Below are 24766 nucleotides of genomic sequence, written 5' to 3'. Positions count from 1 at the left end.
CCAGAGCCACTGCGGGTCCTGTCAAAACAGGACACATTGCCAAGAGCAGTAATCAAAGAGGTGAAGGGATAAAAGAAAAAAAAATCATAATCCAAAGACCCGAACCCGAGGCGGGATACATAGAAGTTAAGAATTTAGAAGAGCTGGGCTCAAACCCCAGTTCCCACACTTAACCCTTTGTGAGATGGCGGGCAAGTTATTTCACCTCTCTGAACTTCCCTTTCTTGTTTCTGCGAAAGGCGGTGCAAGGGAAGGAGTTACTGAAACCAAGCTGGTAATGTCCCCCAGGAAGGGCTTGCAGATACCAGCTGTGACAGTGAGGACTAGGAGGAGGAGGATGCTGATGGATGATGGCGACACTGTGTACGCAGGGATGATGCCGGATCACTCATCACTCATCACAGACACGGCTTATGCTACAATAAGCAACACCACCAGCGTCTCCATGGCTCCCCACTGCCGAGTGTATGTCTCATTCATGCCACATGCTCACGTAGGGTCCCGGACTGGCAGAGGCTTCACTTTCACATGTGCTTCTGTGGTCATCACACGCCCCGATCAGAGCTTTTCTCACTCACAGTGCATTGGTTCAGGGGTTGCAAACTACAGCCCTTGGGCCAGCTGCCTGTTCTTGTACATCAAGTTTTACCGGAACACGGTGACACCTGCTCCCGGGTACACCCTCTGCTTCCACACCATGACAGCAGAGTTGAGCAGGTGCGGCAGTGACTGCAGGACCCAGGAGCTGAAAATACGTATTCACTGTCTGTTCCTTCAAGAGAAAGCTCACCGACCCCAGCACGGGTCTCAGCAAGTCACTCAGCCACACCTAACTTTGAAGCAGGAAAACGTAAACCTGCTACTGTCCCAGAAAACAGAACTGGAACTACTTGGAGGACAGCACTGATGTCTAGCATAGTGACTCACACCAGGCCACCGACAGGGCAGCATTTCCGAAATGGCCGCGAGCTTTCTCCAGGAGCAGGCATGGATTTGAATGGGAACTAATACTGCTGAGCTAATCTCACTGGAACACTATTTCACCGGGTGACATCCCTGCTCAGGAAACATGACTGGATCCATTTTAATAAATAAATAAAATTTTATTTTAATAAATAAAATTCCTTTTTTTTTTTTACTTTTTTTTATTTAAATTTTTCAGTGGGTTTTGTCATACATTGATGTGAATCAGCCATAGAGTTACACGAATTCCCCATCCCAGTCTCCCATCCCACCTCCCTCTCCACACGATTCCTCTGGGTCTTCCCAGCCCAACAGGCCCGAGCACTTGACTCAAGCCTCCCACCTGGACTGGTGGTCTGTTTCACCACAGATAATATACATGCTGTTCTTTCGAAACATCCCACCCTCCCCTTCTCCCACAGAGTTCAAAAGTCTGTTCTGAACCTCTGCGTCTCTTCTTCTGATTCCAACCCCTCTGCCTGACACTCAAGACTTTCAAAAATCTGGTGCATACACACACACACACACACACACACACACACACACTCTTAGTCACTCAGTCATGTCTGACTCTTTGCGACCCTATGGACTGTAGATTTTTCAGGCAAGAATGCCAGAGTGGGTAGCCATTTCCTTCTCCAGGCGATCTTCCTGACCTAGGGATCGAATCTGTGTCTACTCATGTCTCCTGCATTGCAGGAGGATTCTTTACCACTGAGCCATTGTGGAAGCCAACATGTGTATATGTGTGTGTGTGTGTGTGCGTGTATAAAATACTATCCACCCTATAATATTTTCCACTATTCTTAACAAGGATTCCTTTGCCTCTATCTATCTAATCTCCCTCAGAAATTAAGAAAATGTCCACGGCTACACAGCCAGGGACGGGGCCTTCTCCCCACGTCCATCTGACACCAGGGCAGAGGCCAGTCCTCTGCAAGTGCTCCTGTGTTACCAGGATACCTGTTCCCAGCTTCCCCCATGAGAAACCCAGGCCCTCACTTCCCGCTGCAGCCCAGAAAGCCCTGTGTTTCGGGACATCTTGCAGAGCACCAGGATGAAGCAATGGTTGGCGCAGACCTCTCCTGCCCTTTGAGGTCGTGGCCCTTTCCCTGACCTTCCCCTCTGACTGCCGCTCACGAATGGACAAGAGGATCCTGAGGAACTGGGTTCAGGCTGAGCCCATGGACAGAAGCTGCCGTGTTCCCCGGGCAAGCGGGGCAGCAGTCAAGTCAGCTGAAGAGAAGGGGGACAGAGGGCCGGACCCCAGGAGAGCAGGCATCCTGCCTGGGGGCCCAGCCTCCGGAAGGAAGTTTGCAGGGCCGATGCTCTTCCTCTCTACCTCCTGGGAGACATCCCCCACGAAAACAAGGCGAGGTCTGAACTGAAAACCTAAGGAGATCAGCAGTGGAGCTGCCCAGTCAGAGGTGACCCTGAACAAGGCCCTGCGTCGGGGCACATTGGCCGTGGGGGCCGGGGCACAGAGAGCGTCCCCCGGGCGGTGGGAGGGACACCCCGGCGGTTCCTGTGTGTTGCTCTGATCCTAGAACACAGGGCCCACTCCACAAGGAGGGTTAAGACCAGGCAGTGGGCCTGAGGCCCCATCCAAATGGCTGCGTACCTTCATCCCTGGCATGTCTCTCTCGAGCAGAACTTGCATCCTCCCAGGAGCCCTCTCCTGGCCCCTCTCTGTACACCAAGACCCAGGTCGGGCTGGTCCCGGGGGGAGGGGTGTCCCCAGGTGCTCACCTCGTCATTAAAAGCACAGCCTTGCCATCTGTCCAGAGGCAGACAGATCTGGATCTCAACTTCGGTTCCTTCTCTTCTGGGCTGTGTGACTTTGGCTAAGTCACTAAGCCTCCCTGAGCCTCAGTCTCCTCATTCTACAAAGTGCCGACCTTATGGGGTTGAGAGCAGCTGAGCAGAAGTGTTGATCTGTGCACGGTGCCTGGCACGTGGTAAGAGCTCCATGTAAGGTAACGGCCATGGCAATGATGTCAGAAAGTAATTACCATCCTCCTCCTCAGTGGGGAGCGCGTTCAGCAATTTCAAGCTCTGTCTCTTTCTATATCATCTGTCACAGACCTTCAAATCCCTTACCTATTTAACCCGAGTATTTAACCCAGACTGGGTCAGGTCTGAGTCACTGGTGGGGCAAAACCCCCACTCTGGGCCCTCTACCCTTGAGACAAGCTGCTCCCAAAAGGCCAAGGCAAAACTTGGTGACCAGGAAAGTCTTTGCAGCCAAAGCAAAATATTCCACAGGCCTTTCCCTGGTACCTCTAAAATACATCTGTTCCCAACTTAGCAAAACATAACAGTGGATAAGGCCTTCTAGGGAAAGACAGAAAGCAGAAGTTAAAAATAGAAATTAGGAAAGGGCTGCTTTATTTACAGGCTTCAGCCTCTTCCTCAGATCTATTATCCTCCACGCTCTGTGTTCTCACGTGTGTCTATAAAACTCCTTCAGATCTGGCAGGAGTCAGATTTGGAGGTTGTTTCTCTAGTAGTGTAACCAAGCTTGTATCTCATGAATTAGGGGATATTTTAACAAACATTAACAGCCATAACTATGTAAAGTGATGCCTCATTTATCCAGCATGATCGGGGCCCTGGATATGTTATACAAATCTCCTTAACAAATAAAATGATGATTTCTCACTCTCAGCATCAAAACGAACATTTACCCCTTTGCTGAAAGTTCCAAAGCTTGTCACATTCTTTCCGGCCTCTTTAAACAAAGCAAGCTAAAAATCATTGAATCATCTCAATCATTCAGGGCCATCATTACAAGCATCAACCATTCCAGTGGGCTTTTAAAACAATGACACCATTCAAGAACTACTGAGGTATGGGGCTATTCTGGGTTTGTTTCTACCCCCAAAGATTCCAGAATTTAAAAGTTCTTTTGTCTGATTTTATATTTATATGCCTCTTCCTTCACTTTCAGCAGTCGCTTCTTGCTGCTTTGAGGACGCCAGCCACAAATTCCTTCCAATGTGCCTTTTCTAATCTTCTATGAAGTTGCAAAACAAATCAAGCTTATTAGAACTCCATGCAAACCAAGAGCAAATAAGATTAAGTAAGGGCTGACCTAAAGGACTGTTTTCTGAGTAAAGAACTGAACGTTAGTACAAGGTCTTGGTGACATCTATCTTGTTTCATAGATAGATGTTTAATAGAAGTCTGATCCAAACTTCCAAGGAGGAATACAACTCATTCATTCCTCACCAGTGTAACAAGTCCAAGTGTTAAGAAAAAGTTTTAATAATTAAGAATAAAGAAAGAAAGAAGGAAAGGAGGGAGGAAGAAAGAAAATACAGGAAGGAAAGGCAAGAGGAGTGAGGGAGAAAAGGGGAGAGGGAGAAAGAGAGAGAGGGGGGAAGGAAGGGAGCAAGGAGGGGAAAGGAAAGGAAGGATGAACAGGCACAGTGTACAGTGAGCTGGGCAGCGAGTGCTCCAGGACCTGTGCATGTGTGAGCTCGTTTCCCTGCAACAGGCCCATGAAAGGGATCCTGTTATTATACCCGTTTTCCCAGTATGGACTCTTGAGGCACAGCGAAGATAAGACTGAACACAAGAGCCTGGGGTGGAGGACTGGGTTCTGGGAGGGATGCCACTACAGGCTCCTACAGAACCCTCAGAGTGATGGGGGGTGGAGCAGAAGACATGGAGGGCAGGGCTCCTGCAGGAACTTGTGAGTGGTTGTCGAGTGCAAAGGTCCCCTCTTTGTGGTCATAGAGGAGAGATGTCAGTGTCCAGGCTTACAGGTCCCTGATGCAGATGCATTTACTAAGGGGGACAAAGGAGATGTAGGAAACGACAGCCCATTGACTACAAAGCTTGGGGCAGCTGATGACTCCTTGCCTGGCTCAGCATCATGTCCAGTTCCAGCACCAGAGGGGTGAGGGGTGGGTCTGAGCTTGCTGTAACCTGCGGGGACTGACCCCTCTGCTGACTGCACAAACTGTCTGCGAGACTGTTCTGGTAACTCAGCAGATGTCATCACCGACTCGATGGGCATGAGTTTGAGCAAACTTCCGGAGATGGTGAAGGGAAGCTTGGCGAGCTGCAGTCCATGGGGTTGCAAAGAGTCGGACATGACTGAGCGACTGAGCTGAAACCATCTCCACCACCTCCCTACCAGCTAGTATGATACAACTGAAGCGAGTCTTTGGTGAAATTCAGCTGACTGGTTAACATTTCTTGGCTGGCCTGCAAACACAGTCACGTGAATAGTGCCGACAGCTCAGGAAGGCCCCAGCTTGGCCCCCCGACACCGAGGCCAGCACCTTGTTTTCCAGGAGGCTGTTTCGAACACAGGCAGCCAGGGTCCTCCACAAAACAGGGATCTCAGGACCCTCAGGGCACCCAACTCCTGGGCCCGGGGATTCACCCTTCCTCACACAGGAGGCGTGACCTCAACAATCTTTCCAACTGATCACTGATCTTGAACACCGTTCAGTACCTCCATGAAGAATCATTATCAAACATCCTATGCTAATTAGCCCCCGGGGATAGACACCAGGTACGCCTGGGATGCTGGGTACCTATCTCTAGAATGTTGGTTCCTGATTAGGGCATCTCAAATATTAGGCACTTAGCACGGGCAGGTGGACTGGAGTTAAACTGTGTCCACACTCCTGCTGCAGTTTTTATATGGAAATATTTGAGAGTAAGCTATCACACAGACACTCCTGTGCACCAGGCTCTGGGGGTAGGGTGGGGGGCTGGCCATCCTACGGCAGAGATCGGGAGGGAGGTATTCTGGGTAAGGAAGCCCCGGAGCCAGGGCTTGGAGGTGGCAGAGCTCAAACAGGTTCAGGGAATTCTAAGTTCTACTCAGGGGGATCCACCGGCTACCCAATAAACTGGGGAGGGAGGTACCAAGGGAAAAGGGGGTTGAGGGGCGTTACGGTCACGTAAGTTCATCATATAAGCTAAGCACTTGTTTTTAGTCTTTATCCAGGGTCATTGGGAACTATACTGTATGGAACCAGGGCTCCCTGGAGGCTCAGATGGTCAAGAATCTGCCTGCAGTGCAGAAGACTTGGGTTCGTTCCCTGGGTCAGGAGGATCCCCTGGAGGAGGGAATGGCTACCCACTCCAGTATTCCTGCCCGGAGAATCCCATGGGCAGAGGAGCCGGGTGGGCTACAGTCCATGGGGTTGCAGAGTTGGACATGACTAAGTGACTAATGCTTTCTTTCAAAATGTTTGGAGACTCACTGAGAAGGTCTGTGGCATTTTTCAAGTTACTCAGTCTATGGAACCATTTTTCTACAGAGCATCTTAGGGGACTATATTCCAAGGAAGATAATGCAAGAAACATGGTATAAAAATACAGGGGGCTAGAGGTGAATTATACCAGCTGGGAAATACCATGCAGTTGGTTGGAGAGAAAAAAGAAATTTACTTACTGGGCTAAGGCTTAAGATACTCAATTAATGGCTCTTTCCCTGAGGATGGAGGGAAAACAAACTGATGTGTCCGTGGAGGTGGAGAGAAATCTCCTCGTAAACCCCTACAGTGAGCTGCTGTGGAGGCATCAGGCAAGACCAAGGAAGATGAGTAGAGTGGAGAATGTGCCTGGTGACCAAGCAACTATAGGGAAAGGTGAGAAACAATAGTCCTGGGCCTAAATTCCAGGAAAAGACCCTGATGCTGGGAAAGACTGAAGGCAGGAGGAGAAGGGGAAGACAGAGGATGAGATGGTTGGATGGCATCACCGACTTGATGGACATGAGTTTGAGCAAACTCCAACTTGGTGTTGGTGATGGACAGCAAAGTCTGGCATGCTGCAGCCCACGGGGGTCGCAAAGAATCGGACACAACTGAGGGACTGAACTGAACTGAATTCCTATTAGGTGTCAGCTTGCAGAGCCTTGATGAATAAAAGTTAATGCCATGAAACAGCAAATAGGATCTCCAGGAAATCAGGGTGGACACTAGTGAAGGGTGTGTCCTATTCCCAAGACAGAGAGGCTGAAACTAACCCTGCCTCCAGGAAGACAGCTCTGTGGACATCTGCCCACAAGAGGATTGTCTGAAGAAAGGGAGAGAAAGGATGCCACGTGGAAGGGCAGAAGGGACTGAGAGCAAACAACTTTTGGAGGAGAGAGCTGCAGGGGTTTCGGAGGAGGTGACGGATCAAGATTACTTACACCAGCTCCACACTGCAGGCACACCAGCACAGAACAGATCGGTCCACTCCACCTCAAATATTTTATTTCATAGCATCAAACATGAACAATGTCAAGTTTGAACTATCATGTAATGAATAAGTTTATGGGGGAAAAAAACACTGATTAGGACCAAATACTACATATTCTTTAAAAATTTCTAACTGGTTTGAAATGACTTTCCCAAAGTGAACTAGAGTTTCTTGTTCAATCATAATCTCCTTTTCCAAAGAGGACCTGTGTCACTAAAATCAATCAGGAAAAAATATTTATGGATAATTCTGCATTATCCATAAACACACAATGTATTTAGGATACATTATTATATATTATTCAGGATGCCTTTGGATGCAAGTAATGAGAAACTTATCTCAAAGTGGCTTAAACAGCATAAGCACATCTGTTGTTTCACAAGACTGAAAGGCACAGACCCATGACGCAGACCCCAGCCTTTGCCTGAGATTCTTCCAGCTTTGTGCTCCCACTGGAGCGGGGAGGAGGCTCCCGCATCTCTGATCTTCACAGGTACAAATGAAGATGTCCATAGGCAAAGGGACCAACTCACATCCCCCTGTAGCTTTTTCTTTTTTTTTTTAATGGGAGGAAGTTTTTATCAGAAGCTCCCAGCAAGCTCTCTCATGGCCTATTTGGGGTCATGTGTACATCCTAAGCTGATCATAAGTCAGAAAGATGAATGTCCTTAAACAAATCAGGTCCACTCTTGGAGCTAAGGACTGGTCAGTTTCTCCTGAGGTGCCTGGCTGAGGAGGGGCAGAGGGTACCTGAATAAACTGGGGTTCTATTGGGTAGAAGGCAAGGCATAAATGGGTGCTGCATAGACAATCAGCCGATCACTACAGGAGACAAAGCTATAAGTCACAAAATACACCTTTAAAACATTTAGGGTACGATTGAGGAAATGCACAGGTGAATATACATGGAAAATAATTATAATATACAAGGCGATATATTTAAGCACCAAATACAATACCTTCTACTAGACAGAATCCAAGACAGATTCATCCTAAACCAAACTGTGTTCTATTAGAAACCAAGTCATAAAGAGACTGCGTTGTTTTGAGAGTGAAGATATTACATAATTAATGTCATAATCGGCTTTGCACTCCTTAGAAAAAGGTGCTCCGTTTTGAGTTCATAATATAATAAACAGATTAAAATCCAAGGCTATTTTCATGAACATATTCTTTGAAATGACTTAGGATAATGCTTCACAGGAAAGTAGAAAATAATGAGTAAAATATCTGCGGAGAGTTACCCATGCTGAGACTCTGCAGATAAGCCCTTTAGAAACACACTCATAGACGTAGACTTCCTTGACATACATCTCAGCTTAGAAGTGAAGACAGATGGGTTTTTGGAAAAATTGTTCTATGTACAGATCAGTGAAATGAGAATTAGTGAGATTCTGCTATAATGGCTAATTAGGATTAATTAGCTAATGTTCTCAAAGCAAAGAGCAAGGATGAAACGTAGTATAAGGTTGAAATGTACTGTGGTAGAGGCTGAATAATAATTCTATTCAAGAAACTTCACCCAATAGGGAGACTGGGACTGATACATATACATTATTGATAACTATGTAAAATAGATAACTAATGAGAACCTGGTATATAGCACAGGGAACTCTATCCAGTGTTCTGTGGCAACCAAAATGGGAAGGAAATCCAAAAAAGAGGGGATATATGTATTTTTGTTGTTCAATAACTCAGTCATGTCCGACTCTTTGTGACCCCATGGACCGCGGCACGCCAGGCCTCCCTGTCCATCACCAACTCCTGGAGTTTACTCAAACTCATGTCCACTGAGGCGGTGATACCATCCAACTATCTCGTCCTCTGTTGTCCCCTTCTCCTCTTGCCCTCAATCTTTCCCAGTATCACAGTCTTTTCAAATGAGTCAGATCTTTGTATCAGGTGGCCAAAGTATTGTAGCTTCAGCATCAGTCCTTCCAATGAATATTCAGGATTGATTTCCTTTAGAATTGACTGATTTGATCTCCTCGCTGTCCAAGGAACTCTCAAGAGTGTTCTCCAACACCACAGTTCAAAAGCATCAGTTCTTCAACGCTCAGTCTTCTTTATGGCCCAACTCTCACATCCATATATGACCACTGGAAAAACCATAGCTTTGACTAAACCTTTGTTGGCTAGGTAATGTCTCTGCGTTTTAATATGCTGTCTAGGTTGGTCATAGCTTTTCTTCCAAGGAGCAAACGACTTTTAATTTCATGGCTGCCGTCACCATCTGCAGTGATTTTGGAGCCCAAGAAAATAAAGTCTGTCACTGTTTCCATTGTCTCCCCATCTACTTGCCATGAAGTGATGTGTGTAAACATACAGCTGATTCACTTTGCGGCACAGTAGAAACTAACACGACATTGCAAAGCAACTATATGCCAAAAAAATTTTTTAAAAACAAACAAAAAATTCACCCAAATAATATATGTAGATACTCTGCTGCAGGAGGTAACTCTTACAGTGTGCTAGACTGAATGGCCCACTTCCTAAGAAGAGAGTATACAAAGGGGAAAAGAGTAGCTTTCTATGGCGGAAGAAACCGTGGGAAACACCTCCTCAATCACCGCTAACATCATCAGTGCTGTCTGTGAATGCCCTGCACCTCGAGATGATGTGACAAGAAGGTCACTTCGCCTCTGTAGGGTTCTTTCCAAAAACCTATAACCCTAGCCTGATCGTGAGAAGAACGTCAGATAAACCCAGACTGGGGGACAGGACACTGAACCAGTACTCCTCAAGACTGCCAAGGTCATGAACAAACATGGGATGGTGGAGAAGTTATCACAGACCAGGGGAGACTGGAAAGGCAAAACAACTAAGTGTGCTGCCTTACTCTAGACTGGCTCAAGACTGGAACGGGAGAGGACATTAATGGATGGAAAAGCTGGTGAAATGCAGATAAAGTGTGGCACTTAGTTAAAAAAAATAAATAAAAGAAGAAGAAGAGAGCTCAGGGTATGAATGATGAAGATAAAGGTGTGTGGAAACTTTTAAAACAAAAACCATCCATAAATTGAGAACACAATAACCGCAAGTTTATTTATGTCTCTTTCAAAAGATAAGAGTAATTTATTTTGGGCCTGTCTTAGAAGTCCAGGAAAGGATTTTTTTCTTGGCTAGGCCATTCTTCATTGTAGAAAGGAAACTCTGGAATCATTTAATGTGTGACAAAGCAGAGACTCGGACAAATCAAGATGAACTAGTAAGAAGACCGGTAACCGTGTTAGTTAGTGAGTAAAAGAGAGGGGCATGATTTCCTTGAGATTCTTCTCCTTGTGTAAAGGATCTGACCAAGTTGTAAATTGCTGGAAGGCAGGAGCTATTTCTTACTCATTTTTATAAACTTCACAGTGCTTGGCACACAGTAGATATTTAATATTAAATTCAGTTGACTCGATTTAGATCGAGTTTCAGAGTCTAACATTTCTCAGGGTTTTGGCTGTGAGGGGAGGGAGTCTTAAAGGATGAATGACAAAGGATAAATTTTCAAATACACAGGGGCTGAAAAAGTTGTTTTACAGCCTCAAGCCCAACAATTGTATTGTTTTGGTTTTCTACTAGCTCAGCTTCTTCAAGGAGCCATAGTGATGGCTTTTACAGACCAAGTTCCCTAATGTCACACTGCTTTTATACACTTTCAGACCTCTAACCACTTCATAGCTCACTTACCCTTTACCTATAATCTTGAGATAGAGACACCACATTAATCCCAATTTTCAGTTGAGGACTTTGCAGCCCAGAGAAACTAAGTGTATACGCAGAGCTGACCTATGATGAATTTCCCAGGAAAACTGAGGTATGCCTTCTTTATCAAGCACACGCACTAGGCCAGCAGTCCCCAACCTGTTTGGCACCAGGGATCAGTTTCGTGGAAGAAAATTTTCCCACAAATCAGGGCGGCTGGGGCGGGGGTGGGGTGTGTGTGTGTGGTGATTTAGGGATGATTCTCATAAGGAGCATGCCACCTACATGATCGCTTGCACTCACAGTTCACAGTAGGCTTGCACCCATATGAGAATCTAATGCCACTGCTGATGAGATGGTAATTCTGATCAGCAGAATTATGGAGTTCAAGTGGTAATGCAAGTGATGGGGAGCTCCTGTAAATACAGATGACGCTTCACTCACTCACCAACCACTCACATCCTGCTGTGAAGCCCAGTTCCTAGCAGACCATGGGCCTGAACTGGTCCTGCACTGGGCTGTGGCCCAGGCGTTGGGGAGCCCTGCCTACACATCTCTCCCAAACACATCTCCCTGTGTCCTGTGAGTGCCTCCTGGCCCAACATAATCTCATGTCTTCTTTCTGACTGAGTTTAAGGCCAATTTGACATAGTCTATTAAGAAAGCAGATCATTAAAAGGTCTAAATAAGACTTGTATCTCACCAACTGGAGCTTTCTAGGCAATTCAATGCATCCTTTGGCATGAAAAACCAGAAGCCTATGCTTTCATCTAGCAGGACTCCCTGGGACCACCGGTCTAGAAGGAAAATGAGCAGGACAGGGTCATGATTTTAGCATAGGTGAGTGTCCTCCAAGATTGGCTGTGAGTTGTGGACAGCAGTGTTCCCAGCTGGTAAGATCAAATCTGCCCCTGCAACAAACCACTTCCAGTATATGACACCCCTTTCCAAGGGATGCTTCCCCTGGGTCTGTGACCATACAAAGTGCTTGGTAAATGTTAGTAAACAAAAATTCCAGTCTGGTCCAGGAGACCTCTGCCCTCTGGATCAAAATATGTTTTTGGTGAGGATGAGTGGGAATTGACTTAAGACAGGGAAATGAGGAAACTTTTGGGGATAACAGGAATATCCTGTATCTTGATTGTGGTGATGGTTATATGGGTGGACATAGTCAGTAAACTGGGCTTAATGATCCCTGGGTCAGGAAGATCCCCTGGAGAAGGGCATGGCAACCCATTCCAATATCCTTGCCTAGAAAATCCCATGGACAGAGGAGCCTAGCAGGCTACAGTCCATAGGGTCACAAAGAGTTGGACACAACTGAAGTGACTTAGCACATTCATTAAACTAAACACTTGATATCTGTGTAAAATCTTCCTAAATGTTAAAATGTAATAATAATGACATCTGAAATTGAGTACATTAAGATTTATTCTAAGCTGGGGCGAGTGCTTTGGGACTATTATTCCATATTCTGAATGTGTGTGCATGCTCAGTCACTCAGTTGTGTCTGACTCTTTGCCATTCTATTTCTATTAATGTAGTTTGAGTTTGATTTCACTTTTATTTTTTTGTAAGCAGCGTCATCACACTCTTGCCATTTATGGAATTTGTGGCTAATGATAACTGCCAAGTCTCTCTTCCTTTCAGGCATGAGTTGCTACCTGGCAGTGTATCCCGATCTGACTTTATGTAACTGATGGTTAGATATGTAGAAAGTAGCATGCACCTTCAGGGCTAATTGATGGTATTTAAGGAATTCTTTGAACTTGGGTGTGTGGAGAAAGACTGTGAAGGCTGGGCTTGGAATAAGGTCTGGAGATCACAAGGGACATTTTTCCCTCACTGTGTTCAGCTGCCCCTTCACAGACAGGTTCTCCCACAAGAGTCATGTAAGGAATTCGTGAAGTGCTCAGGGAAGTAAACCTAGATTGAGCTATTCCAAGAAGATTAAACAGAGACAGAACAGGTCAAAACAAAGTGTCAGAATATCAAGCAGAAGCAAACCCGGGGTCAGGTAGAGTGCTCCTAGCCCAGGAGCTAAGAGCAGAGTTTGGGGCATCAGAGCTACCAGGATGTGAATTCCAGCTCCATCTCTTACTGACCACGTGACCTTGGACCAGAAGTCGTTTACTCCCACTGTGTCTCAGATCACCCCATCCCATGAAAAGGGCATAACAGTAACATCTCTCCCAGAGAGGGGCTTCCCTGGAGGCTCAGACAGTAATGAATCCACCTGCAGTGCAGCAGACTCAGGTTCAATCCCCGGGTCGGGAGAAGGGAATGGCTACCCACTCCAGTATTCTTGCCTGGAGAATTCCACGGACAGAGGAGCCTGGCGGGCTACAGTCCATGGGGGCACAGAGTTGGACATGACTGAGGGACTAGCACTTTCACTTTCTCCCACAGAGTTGTTCTGAGAGTTAAATTGGCAAATGTGTGTAAAGCCCCAGAGAATGCCCAGCAGTCAGCTGGACCTCATTTTAAGTTATTGTTATGATTTACAGCATTACTCCATCTTCTGAAAGATCTCCTTTGTTTATCTAAGTTCCACTTACTCCTTCAAAAGCTACCTGTAGACCCACTTAGATAAACAAAAAAAGGCATTTCAGAAAGGAGCACTGCTTGGTAGTGATTCAAGCTTGAAAGAAAGAGAGACTTGGTAGTTTTCATTAGCCACAAATTCCATAAATGGCAAGAGTATAATGAAGTTGCTGCTTAAAAAGAAAAAAGTAAATGCCATCTCAGGCCACATTAATAGAAGTAGAAAGTATAAACCATGGAAATAAAAGCACCTGCTACTCTTTAAATCATTAGCATATTCAATTTCAGATAGCTTGATTGTTCTAAAGTGTTTAGGTAGAATTTATACAGTGCTTAAGTATATAACAAGTCCTCATGACTATGTCCACCTATATAACCATCACCCCAAGCAAGAAACAGAATGTTTCTTCCCCCTAGAAAATTTCCTCTCAGCCCCTTCCAGTCAATTCCCACCCACTCCTGATAAAGGCAAACACTGTTCTAATTTCTATCACAGACTATTAGTCTTATCTGTTCCTGAACTTCACATCAATAATTTAGGAAGTATTCTTTCTTTCTGGTTTTTCCCTCCACTCACTATTTTGTTTTTGAGACTCTGTTGTGTACATCAGTATTTCACTCTTTCTTATTGCTGAGTATTATTCCCTTTTCCATGATCATAACACAATTTATTCATTCATTCCCTGTTGATGAGCTCTTGGGTTGATTCCAGTTTGGGACTATTATGAATAAAGCTGCTACAGACATTCTCATATAAGTCTTTTTATGGACATATGTTTTCATTTCTCCTGTATAAAGATCTATTGATAAGAGCGAAACAGCTGGGTCATAGATGTATATTGACTTTATAACAACTTACAAACAGTTCTCCAAGTTGATTATATCATTTAACACACCCAGCAGTATTGTATAAGCATCTCAGTTGCTCCATTTTCTTCCCAACATTTGATATTCCCAGCTTTTCTGATTTTTGTTATTCTAGCAATCATGAATAGCATCTCATTTAATTTGCATTTCCCTTATGACAAATGATGCAAGCTCTTCACTGGGTTTTGCATATCTTATTCTGTTCAAATCTGTTGTGCATGTTTTTCATTGGGTTATTTGTCTCATTATTGATTTGTAGGAGTTGTTTATTACACTTTAACTAAGTCTTATTTATATGGGCTTCCTAGGTGGCACAGTGGAAAAGAATCTGCCTGCCAATGCAGGAGACACAGGAGAAGTGGGTCTGACCCCTGGGTCAGAAATATCCCCTGGAGGAGGAAATGGCAACCCTCTACAGTATCCTCACCTGGAAAAGCCCATGGCCAGAGGTCACAAAGAGGCAGACATGATGCAACAAATAAGCAAGCACACCCTTATTTATATGTGTTGTAAATAGTTCTTCCCAGTCATAAGATAGTCTGCTCATTTTATTAGTAATATTTCTTGTATATTATTTATATTATAATAAATAATAATACATTATTTCTTATATATTATTTCTAATAATATTTCTTATAATAATATTAATAATATTTCTTCAGGAACAAAAATATCCAGTTTTGATGAAGTTCAATATATCTTTTTTCCTTTTATGGTTAATGTTTCTTGTGTCTCAATCTCTGACTAATCACAATTCTTAGTCTCCTGCATTGTCTTCTTGAAGTTTTATGTCTCGCTTTCACATTAAGTCTATGATCTAACATCAGTTTCAATGTGTACAGTGGAGTTGGGGTCAAGGTTCCTTTTCTTTAGAGACAGAGACCCACTGTTTTCTGGGCCTCCCCAATGGCTCCGTGGCTAAAGGATCCAGCTGCAAGGCAGGACACACAGGGAACATGATTTGATCCCTGGTCAGGTCGATCCCCTGGAGAAGGAAATGGCAACCCACTCCACTAATCTTGCCTGGGAAATCTCATGGACAGGGGAGCCTGGCAGACTACAGTCCAAAGGGTCACAAAGAGTCAGACACAACTGACAGCTAAGCACACGCACAAACACCCATTTTTTCCAACGCCATCTGTTAAACAGCCCTTTTGACTTGACTTTGCTTTTTTGTAAAAAAAATCAATTAATTGTAGACATGTAAGTCTATTTCTAGACTCTATTCTGCTTCATTGATCTATGTTTTTCCTATGTCAGAATTACACTATCTTTGATACTATAGCTTTATAGTAAATCTTGAAATCAGATGGAGTCCTCCAACTTTGTACTTCTTTTTCACTATTGTTTAGCATTTTCATATAAATTTAGATTGGCCTATCAGTTTCTTCAAATGAGTCAGCTAAGGTTTTGCTTGAGATTGTTTTATTCTACAGATCAATTTTAGAGGAATGAATACAGATGTCATTATTATAGTTAGATAGTTACAACAAAGTAACATACATCTTTTATGGAGCTCACACTGTGAATACTACCCTTGCTCATCTTTACAATGACCCCAGGAAGCTTATTTAGTCTAATTTCACAAATGAAGGACCCTTTGCCGAGAAAAACTGATAAAACATCTGCTCAAGTTTATATAGCTAGTAAGCAGGGGGGCTGAGATTTCAGCTTAAGTCTGATCTTAAATCTCAGGTGCTTTTCACCAATCTATTGCATGCAGGAAACTGCATGCAACCAGAGGACATACCAAGAGCATGCAAATCATATGAAAGACCCTGGAAGAGAAGACGCAAGGGATCAATTTGATGCAAAATAAGAAACAAACAGTAATTACTCTGATAAGCAATTACTTATCAGAGAGGTAGCAAAGTTGGTGGGTAAGTACACAGACTATGGAGTCAGACTGCCTGGGTTCCAGTCCTATCTATCTCTGTTACTTAACCTCTCTGCCTCAATTTCTTCATTTATAAAATAGGGATAAAAGTTGTGTTAGCCCCATGACTAAGTAAGGACCCACACCAATCAGTGTCTGGCACATGGTAGATGCTATGTCAACATCAATAGGTAAAAAAAATGAGATGGAAGGGGTCATTTCCTGAGACAGTACAGGCATACACTGGAGATATTGCAGGTTCACTTCCAGACCACAGCAATAAAGTGAACATTGCAATAAAGTATCTATTTTTCTATTGGTTTCTCAGTGCATACAAAAGTTACATTTACACTCTACTATAGACTACAAAGTGTGCAGTATCATTATGACTAAAAAAAGACAATGTATACACCCTAATTAAAAAATACTTTATTGCTAAGAATGCTATCCATCATTTGACAATGCAGGATTGTCACAAACCTTCAATCTGTAAAAACTGCAATATCAGCAAAGTGCAATAAAGGGTAATAAAATGAGGTATGCCTAGAAATTCTGACTCTCTGAAAAGTGTTCCCAAATTTCTGAATTGCTATCAATTTATGTAATTGCAGAAAACTTGAATGTACCTGCATTTGATGAAAAGTTGAACTACCCAGTTTCTAGGGTTCCTTTTTTGAGTTCTAAGATCCAGGGATTCTAAGTCAGCTCCTTCCAAAGTTAGGAACTGTACAAAAGGCATGACAATCCTCTCCTCTCATCCAATCAGCTCTTCTCCCTTCACTCCATCAGTAAATTCCCAGCTTGCTTGAAGACAAAAGCCTCTATAACTGGTATGAGGAAATCTGTATCAGCCTGTGCCCTCCATCACACAAAGGAGACAGAAAATAGAAAGAAAACAACAGAAAAGTAGAAAAATAAAATGAAAAGAAAAGAAAGCAAGAGGAGGAGTTACAGCGAGTTTGCTCCCAACATGAGCTGGTTGCTTTCTCTGGTGTGGCCTTGACTCTGTTACTGAGATCTTTCAAAGTCCATGGCGAGGGGGAAAGGCATTATTCTAACTCAGAGCAAGTAAGTATTCTGGCCCTCAGTTTCTGTTCTAGCTCTGGCCTTCATAGATTTGCACAATATTTGTCTAAAATTCCTTGCCCCTTGGGTGCTCCCTGATCCAAATGAGAAACCAAACAGTTTCCCTGTGGAAGGAGCCACTGGCCTGTCTTGAACCCTTTTCTGGGCCTTTCTTTTTTATCGTCTCCAACCTCTGTGGGCCTCTAGAATTTTCCCGTTTCTTCCTCATGACAGGCAGGGTCTGCAAGCCTTAAAAACCCTCTCCTTCCTAAGTCCTTTGCCCATCTCTGCTTACCTTTTGTCCACTTGGCTTCATCTGAAAATGAGCTGCTTCACTTCACCTCTCACCAGTGTGGTGTCAAGAGACCACGCTTGTCCTTCATGGAGGAGACTCCAGCTCAGCCTCTCACGAGGGGCTCATTCGGAGCCCTGTGGCTCTGGAGTCAAAGCCTCTCTCCCGAGTTTAACCACATGCTCGGAAATCTCCATGAAATTAGGAATGCAGGGCCAGGAGGAGGTCAACTGTCAGAAATACTCGCGCTCTGAGCCAAGCACTGCCTTTTACTTGCTGTGTCACCTTGAGCAATCCACTCGATCTTTCCGAGCCTCCTTCCTCCTCTGTTAGGGAAAAATGATGATCGTAAGACCTCTCACTTGTGCTTTACATGTCTGATGCATCAAACAGATGCTGCAAACAGGGCAAGAAAATTGCCTTGCAAACCATAAAAGCACTAAACAAATAGAAGGCCTGTGTAATGAGGGTGCCCCTTGGCCACACGAGATGAGTAAACTAGCAACGATGCGTGTTCCAGAGTAACCACCTTCTGTGCGGTCACCGAGGTCGGCATGCTACAGCTTCACCCCTTTCACTGGGTCTTCAGTTTCACCGGGCCTTAAGAGAAACATCTTAAGCCAACATGGTCAAATATAGCCGTTGGGGGCCTCTACAAAAGGTGGGATTAAGACAAGGATGTAGAGTCAAAAGGTGGGAAAAGCCTTGGTTCCAGTTTTTGCGGTATTATTAATAAGCTGTGGGATTCTCTCTCTAACTCTAGTTCCACTGAAGAGGGCTGCTGTGAGAACGATTGACTAAGTTACCGACACAGCGGAGGATATTATTATGAGGATGTAACTGATGCCTCCACGAGGAACCAGAGACACCTTTTCCCATATGCTCAACTGAATCCAAAGCCGGCAGAGGTCAAGCCTGTTACTGTGCCAACAAGCATTTTCACTTTTAAGAATAAGAGCCAATCAAGAGAAAAGCCCTTATTTCAACTTCTAGGGTCAAGGAGAACAGGTTCATTAAAGCACAAAATAAAGCTCGGGGTGGGAAGTGGGGGGTGCATGGGATAAATTGGGAGATTGGGATTGACAGACACTTTCTACTGATACTATTCCCAGGTGGCGCCAGTGGTAAAGAATCCACCTGCCAACGCAGGAGACGCAAGAGATGTGGGTTCGATCCCTGGGTCGGGAAGATCCCCTGGAGCGGGAAATGAAAATGCACTCCAGTATTTCTGCCTGGAGAATTCCATGGACAGAGGAGTCTAGCGGGCTATATCCCATGGGGTCGCAAAGAGTCAGACATGACCGAGTGCACACGCACGCATAAAATAGGGAACACAAGAGAACCCACTGCATAGCCCAGGGGAATACTCAATGCCCCGTGGGGACCTAAACTGGAAGGAAACTCAAAAAGAAGGGATGTTATGTATACATACAGCTGATTCACCTTGCTGTATGGCAGAAGATAACACAACACTGTAAACCAACTATACACCAATAAAAATTAATTAAAAATAAAATAAAAAGCACAAAATATACACTGTGTGGTCACTTCCCTGCATACGTTACTGGCTTGTCAAGGAAAGGGACTAACCTTCCCTGGGGCGCCGTGAGCTTCACGCTTCGGGGGCTATATAATTATCACCCAAACAGAACAGCTCTGGGAGTAAAAGGAAACATACTACAGAACAATTACAGGAGGATGAGAAACTGTACTGAGACTATCACTGGTCAACCAGAATGCATGGTCCCCCCATCTCTGCACAGCTCATAACATGGTCTCAAAGAACTCCAAGGACAACAGGATCACTAACCCACACTAGCCTTTTCGCATATGGCATAACATTATTATTCCACTCCAGTGATAAACCTATGTTTATCTTTCAGCTCTAATTTTAGCACAGCAGAAAAGCCCATTAATTGCTATTGACAAAGTTTCCTCTTGAATCTGCATGTGGGGCTCTGAGCCAGCTGGTGGCTCCACAGGGTTGCCAATGGGCCCTCACCTGTCCACCTCCTGGGCAGTAAAGATCCGAGTGGGCACCGTGGAAGAGCTTCAGCCCCTGATGAGCACCCTGCCCTTATTCCTGTCCTATGTGATGCTCAGGTCCGTGAAGGAATGAATGAGCTCAAATCTCCCTCCAAAGAGAAAGCCACCATCAGGGCTGGCTAACACGTTCCTGCTGTCCCCTCCACTGGCTGTGAAAAGCAAATTTTTACACCATTAACTGAAATTCTACTTAAAGATGCATATGTTTGCATCTTAACTTCAAGACCAAGGCTGTTGTAAAGCTCCTAACAAATGTCGTAGCCTAAGAACTGTTCTTTCATCATGACTGGTCACCATGCCCTGGGCATTAGGGTAGACAGATTATAAGCTGGATATGTGGAATAGAGGAGAAAACACTGAAAAAAAGGACAATAAGTCTGGCTTTGCCACTTCTTGACCAAATTTGTAACAATGTATTGACCAGAGACATATTAGTACATTTTTTGTTACCTGAATGTTATTGATTGAAGAGTTTCAATATGCACTTATGTAACAAATCATCAGCCACAGGCATTAGTTTCGGCAAAAATCCCCCCCCCCCCCCACCCAATCAATAATGTGTTAACATCATTGGACTTCTATTTCCTTCTTTCTGCAAGGGAGCAATCTTACTCAGTGTTATCTTAGGATATTGCCATGAAAATTAAAATGTAATAATACATCTGAAAGCTCTCTGAAAAAAATAAAGAGCTCTACAAATACAATGGCAATGCAAATTTGCAGGTGAGAGGACAACCATGCAGAACAATAGAAGCTCCAGCTGGGAATTCTGTTAATTGCAATTTGAACTCTTGTATCCTATTCTCTCAATGCAGTTAAGAGCTAACAAAAAAGCTTGCTCAGGAACTAAGAATGTGGTTGGGTGGATGGACAGAAAAACTGAGAGAGAGGGACCATTTTCTAGACAAAAACAATTGGAGAAGTACATATTTGAGCATATTTAAATTTGAACCATAATTCAGATTCAAATAAAAGGCTTTGGACATACCATTATTATGACATGAAGAGTTCATATTTCTCTAACATCTAACAAGCTAACTTTTAGGCCATATTTCCAAGTTTTTTCCTCTATTTATAAATATCTATCTGAACTGAGTTTGGGTTAGACGCAAAAATAATTTTTTTTTTGTCTTATTTTTTAAACTTAATTTATTTCAATTGGAGGCTAATTACTTTACAATATTGTAGTGGTTTTTGCCATACATTGACATGAATCCTCCATGGGTATACATGTGTCCCCCATCCTGGACCCCCCTCCCTCCCCATCCCATCCCTCAGGGTCATCCCAGTGCTCCGGCCCGGAACACCCTGTCTCATGTCTCAAACCTGAACCGGCGATCTATTTCACATATGGTAATATACATGTTTTAGCGCTAGAACAGACTTTTGGACTCTGTGGGAGAAGGCAAGGGTGGGATGACTTGAGAGAATAGCATTGAAACATAAAGTAATCTTTAAGACCAAGGCCATGATTCCTGGAGCTGCCTGCAGTCCCAGAAAAGAGTCCCTATGAGAGTCTGGTCTGCAATAGGCAGAGAGAGGACCCATGTCCCAGGGCTGTTCCTCCCCCTAATCTTCACATTGGGCTGAACTTGTTATTCCTGAATTTTCACAAATGCCTTATGCACACTTGGTGGATTTAACAGATAGTTTTTCCTCATGCCTGCGGACGGTGAGTTTTGCTTAGCAAGTGGACACACGAATGTTATTGTACTAAATAGAGTCCTAATTTGGACACCAGCATCTCCTCCCATCATTGCGTGTGCATGCTACCCTGCACACCAAGAAGTGGAGTCCGTTTCTCCTCCCTGTGAGTCTGGCTCGGCCGTGTGACTAACTCGAACCAGCAGAGGGTGACGGGAATGATGCTCACTCTGGGGCTCTGGAGCCTGGGTCTCAAGAGAACCGTCAACTGCTGCTTGCTGCCTCAGGAGCCAGCCTCTCCATAAGAAGTCCGGCTACCCTGAGACAAGCATGCTGTGAGGAAGCCCAAGCCAGACACGGAGACGGATCACATCGGAAGAACACAAGGTGTGAGGCGTGTGAGCGAAGCCTTCTCGGACCTTCTGGCCCAACACGACCCAGTCAGCAGCTGAGAGCAGCTAAACGAGTAGTCCCATTTGATGCCGCATGAAGCAGAATCATCACCCAGCCAGGCACTGCCCAAATCACACAATCATGAGAAATAATAAGTCACTATTGTGTGAAGACATCAAGTTTTGGGGTGGGTTTCTTGTGCTGTGTGCTCAGTCACGTCCAATTCTTTGCCACCCCATGGGCTGTAGCCCGCCAGGCTCCTCTCCTCATGGAGTTTTCCAGACAAGAGTACTACTATGGGTTGCCATTCCTTCTCCAGGGGATCTTCCCTACCCAGGAATTGAACCTGCATCTCTTGCATCTCCTGCATTGGCAAGCGGAGTCTTTAACCACTGCGCCACCAGGGACGCCTACAAGGCCGGTTTGTTAGGCTGCAGTGTAACAGAAACAGCGAGGTCTCTTCTCCCACAAAAAAAGAACACTCAGCAATACTTACACAAAAGACATCATCAGCCATGTGGACAGAGAATTGCAAGCCCTTCTGTGAAGCAAACAGCTGAAATCTTGTATTCAGCAGCAGTTTGGGAAGTGAAATGTCTTTCATGCGCCCCTTCTTCCCACTTTACTTAATAAACCCTCTTCAGGAGCATCTGCCACCAGCTCTGCTGGTGTAGACCTGGAGGCCTGAGTTCCAGCCCTCACTCTTGGTCTACTGACTTACTCCGAGCTTTGGGCAATGTTTCGGTCTCTACTACCTGTTTCCCGTCTATAATGTAGAGATGATAACGCCTGTTCTATTTACTCTACAGAATTTTTGTCGTAGCCAAGTGAGGTAGAGTTTATTAAATGAGCTTTGAAAGGTATGATGCAAATTTTCTCCAAGCTGTCATTTCACAACTATCTTTTCAAATTGAAAACATTTTAAAAGATATAAAGTGAAAGTGTCAGTCACCCAGTTGGGTTTGACTCTTTGCAACCCCAAGGACTAGTCCACCAGGCTCCTCTGTCCATTGAATTCTCTAGGCAAGAATACTGGAGTGAGTAGGCATTCCCTTCTCCAAGGGATCTTCCCAACCCAGGCAAAGAACCTGGGTCTCCTGTAGGGCAGGCAGATTCTTTACCAACTGAGCCACCAGGGTGCATGTCTCAAAAAACCCTGCAATTTAAGGGTGTCACCACCAGGTGGCAATCCCATCCCCAAAGTAAAGATTTAGATGAAAAATGAGCTTCATATTCCCAGGAATATATAGAAGCACTTGCCCGCAGTGACTGTACTGGTATGTCTCCTAGTCAATAACTGTTGTAAGAGTAACTCTAAATTCTGTAACTGGGTATCCCAACCATTTTTCACCCTCAACAGCTCACGGGAGTTCTCTAGAGCAGGCTCCACGTCACCCACCTGAAAAGGTGAGTTCTTAGTAGAGAATGGACTCAGCCACCTCTGCTCATCCCTTTGCTCAGACCCAGGAACCCACATACTTCATGTGGTTTAACTTATGTTCAAAGGGAGGAACTGAGGCCTCTAGCCAACAGCCACACGTGAACTTGACCCCTCCTTCTCCCGCCCAGGGCAAGTCGTCAGATGTCTGTGACCCCAGCCAACATCTTGACTACAACTTCACCAGAGACCCTAAACTAGATGCACTCAGCCGAGCCACTTCCAAATTCCAGACCCATAACAACTATAAGATAATAAATGCTTACCATTTTAAGCTTTCAAATTGTGGAGTCATTTGTTGCACAGCAACAGACAACTAATAGATCCTGTTTCCTCACTTTTTAAGTAAAAACACTAGTGCATCTTGGTACATTGAGAAGACCCAGGATGAATATGCAGACTATGACCCTTATTACTCACAGAGTGAAGGAGGAATAAATGCCTCAAGCATTCCTACCGGGCCAGTGTAAGGCAAAAGGCCCCAAGAGCAGCATAAAGGCAGACACATTCCGATAACAAGTTGACTCGGAGCCAAAGGGAACTCGGGCACCTAGATCAAGCATACAGTTAGACAACAGCGGCTGTGTGATGAAAAATGGAAAGCAAGAGGGTGGTAGGAAAGACGTTCAGTAATATGTTTACGTTCCTGACTTAAAAGATTTATTAAGCATCTGACTAGCACATTCAATGTCATTAGAGAATTAAACAATTTGTATTCTAGTGCTGGTCTACTGGGGTTTCCCAGGTGGCATGAGTGATAAAGGATCCATCTGCCAAGGCAGGAGACATAAGAGATGTGGGTTCGATCCCTGGGTTGGGAAGATCCCCTGGAGGGAGGCATGGCAACCCACTCCAGTATTCTCACCTGGAGAATCCCATGGACAGAGGAGCCTGGTGGGCTATGGTCCATACGGTGGCAAAGAGACACAGCTGAATAGACTTAGCACGCACGCAGGTCTACTGAGCAGGGCCGACAGTAAACACCAAGAGAGAGAGAGAGAGCAGAGCCCCCTCAGGTGGCCTAAGTACAGACTTCCAAGATGGTGCCCACTATATGGTGAGTTTCCTTCAGAGACAAACAGCAGATGGAATCAGGATAAAAGCAGCTCTGCCTTAACTAGCCAAAAGTCAAGGAAAATCCGCTTGGACATTCGGCAAACCTTTTTAGCAGCCCTCCAGCAAGAAGCAGCCCAGCTGGCCGTGTCACCAGCAAAAAGCCCGGGGCAGCCCTCACTGAGGCACTCAGGCTGTGCCTCTTTGGACAGCATCCGGTGGCCAGAGCAAACGCCAACCAAGGGTCACGCCAGTCCTTTCTGCTCTCACTCTTGCCATCTGAGGCGGGCTGCCAGCAATTCATTCTGCAATCAAGTCTCACATCTACCGTGTTGCTGTGAAGCAGCAAAGCCACCTCGGCACTGATGACCTGTAAATCTTGATGCCATTACCTCAGAGCACAGACTGCTCACTGACGCAGGTCATCAGTCTACTTAAGGGGACCCCTGCCTCCCGCAGCAGCAGCCCACTCACAGCTCCTGAGGGAGCCCCTCACTCAGCCGATGGAGAAACCCCACAACCTGCAGGAGGAAGGGGTGCAAAGGGGAGAAGGAGCCTCCAACATCCCTGGAAGGCTCTGTGGGTCCTGACGAGACCTGTAGGAATTAATTTCCTCAAGAGCCACTTGTTGGAGATGGATCAATTACACTGAGCTGAAGAGCCTTATGAGAGGAAACCACAA

At 45.0% G+C, this 24766-nt stretch overlaps 1 protein-coding gene across 4 annotated transcripts in view; it reads right to left on the bottom strand.

Annotated features, from left to right (window-relative positions):
• MAPK4 (mitogen-activated protein kinase 4) overlaps positions 1–24766 on the bottom strand; it is a 172438-nt gene that overhangs the window by 125828 nt on the left and 21844 nt on the right. For 2 of the 4 annotated variants that reach the window (XM_065932742.1, XM_065932740.1), the window contains exon 2: positions 17514–17836. The exons of the other annotated variants lie outside the window; for them this stretch is intronic. The gene's annotated coding sequence lies outside the window, so the exon portion shown is untranslated. The remainder of the gene's footprint in view (positions 1–17513; positions 17837–24766) is intronic. 4 annotated transcript variants of the gene reach the window in all.

The sequence above is a fragment of the Muntiacus reevesi genome, chromosome 4, assembly GCF_963930625.1.
Source record: "Muntiacus reevesi chromosome 4, mMunRee1.1, whole genome shotgun sequence".
Taxonomy (NCBI): Eukaryota; Metazoa; Chordata; class Mammalia; order Artiodactyla; family Cervidae; genus Muntiacus; species Muntiacus reevesi.
This window is presented reverse-complemented; position numbering and strand designations above follow the sequence as displayed.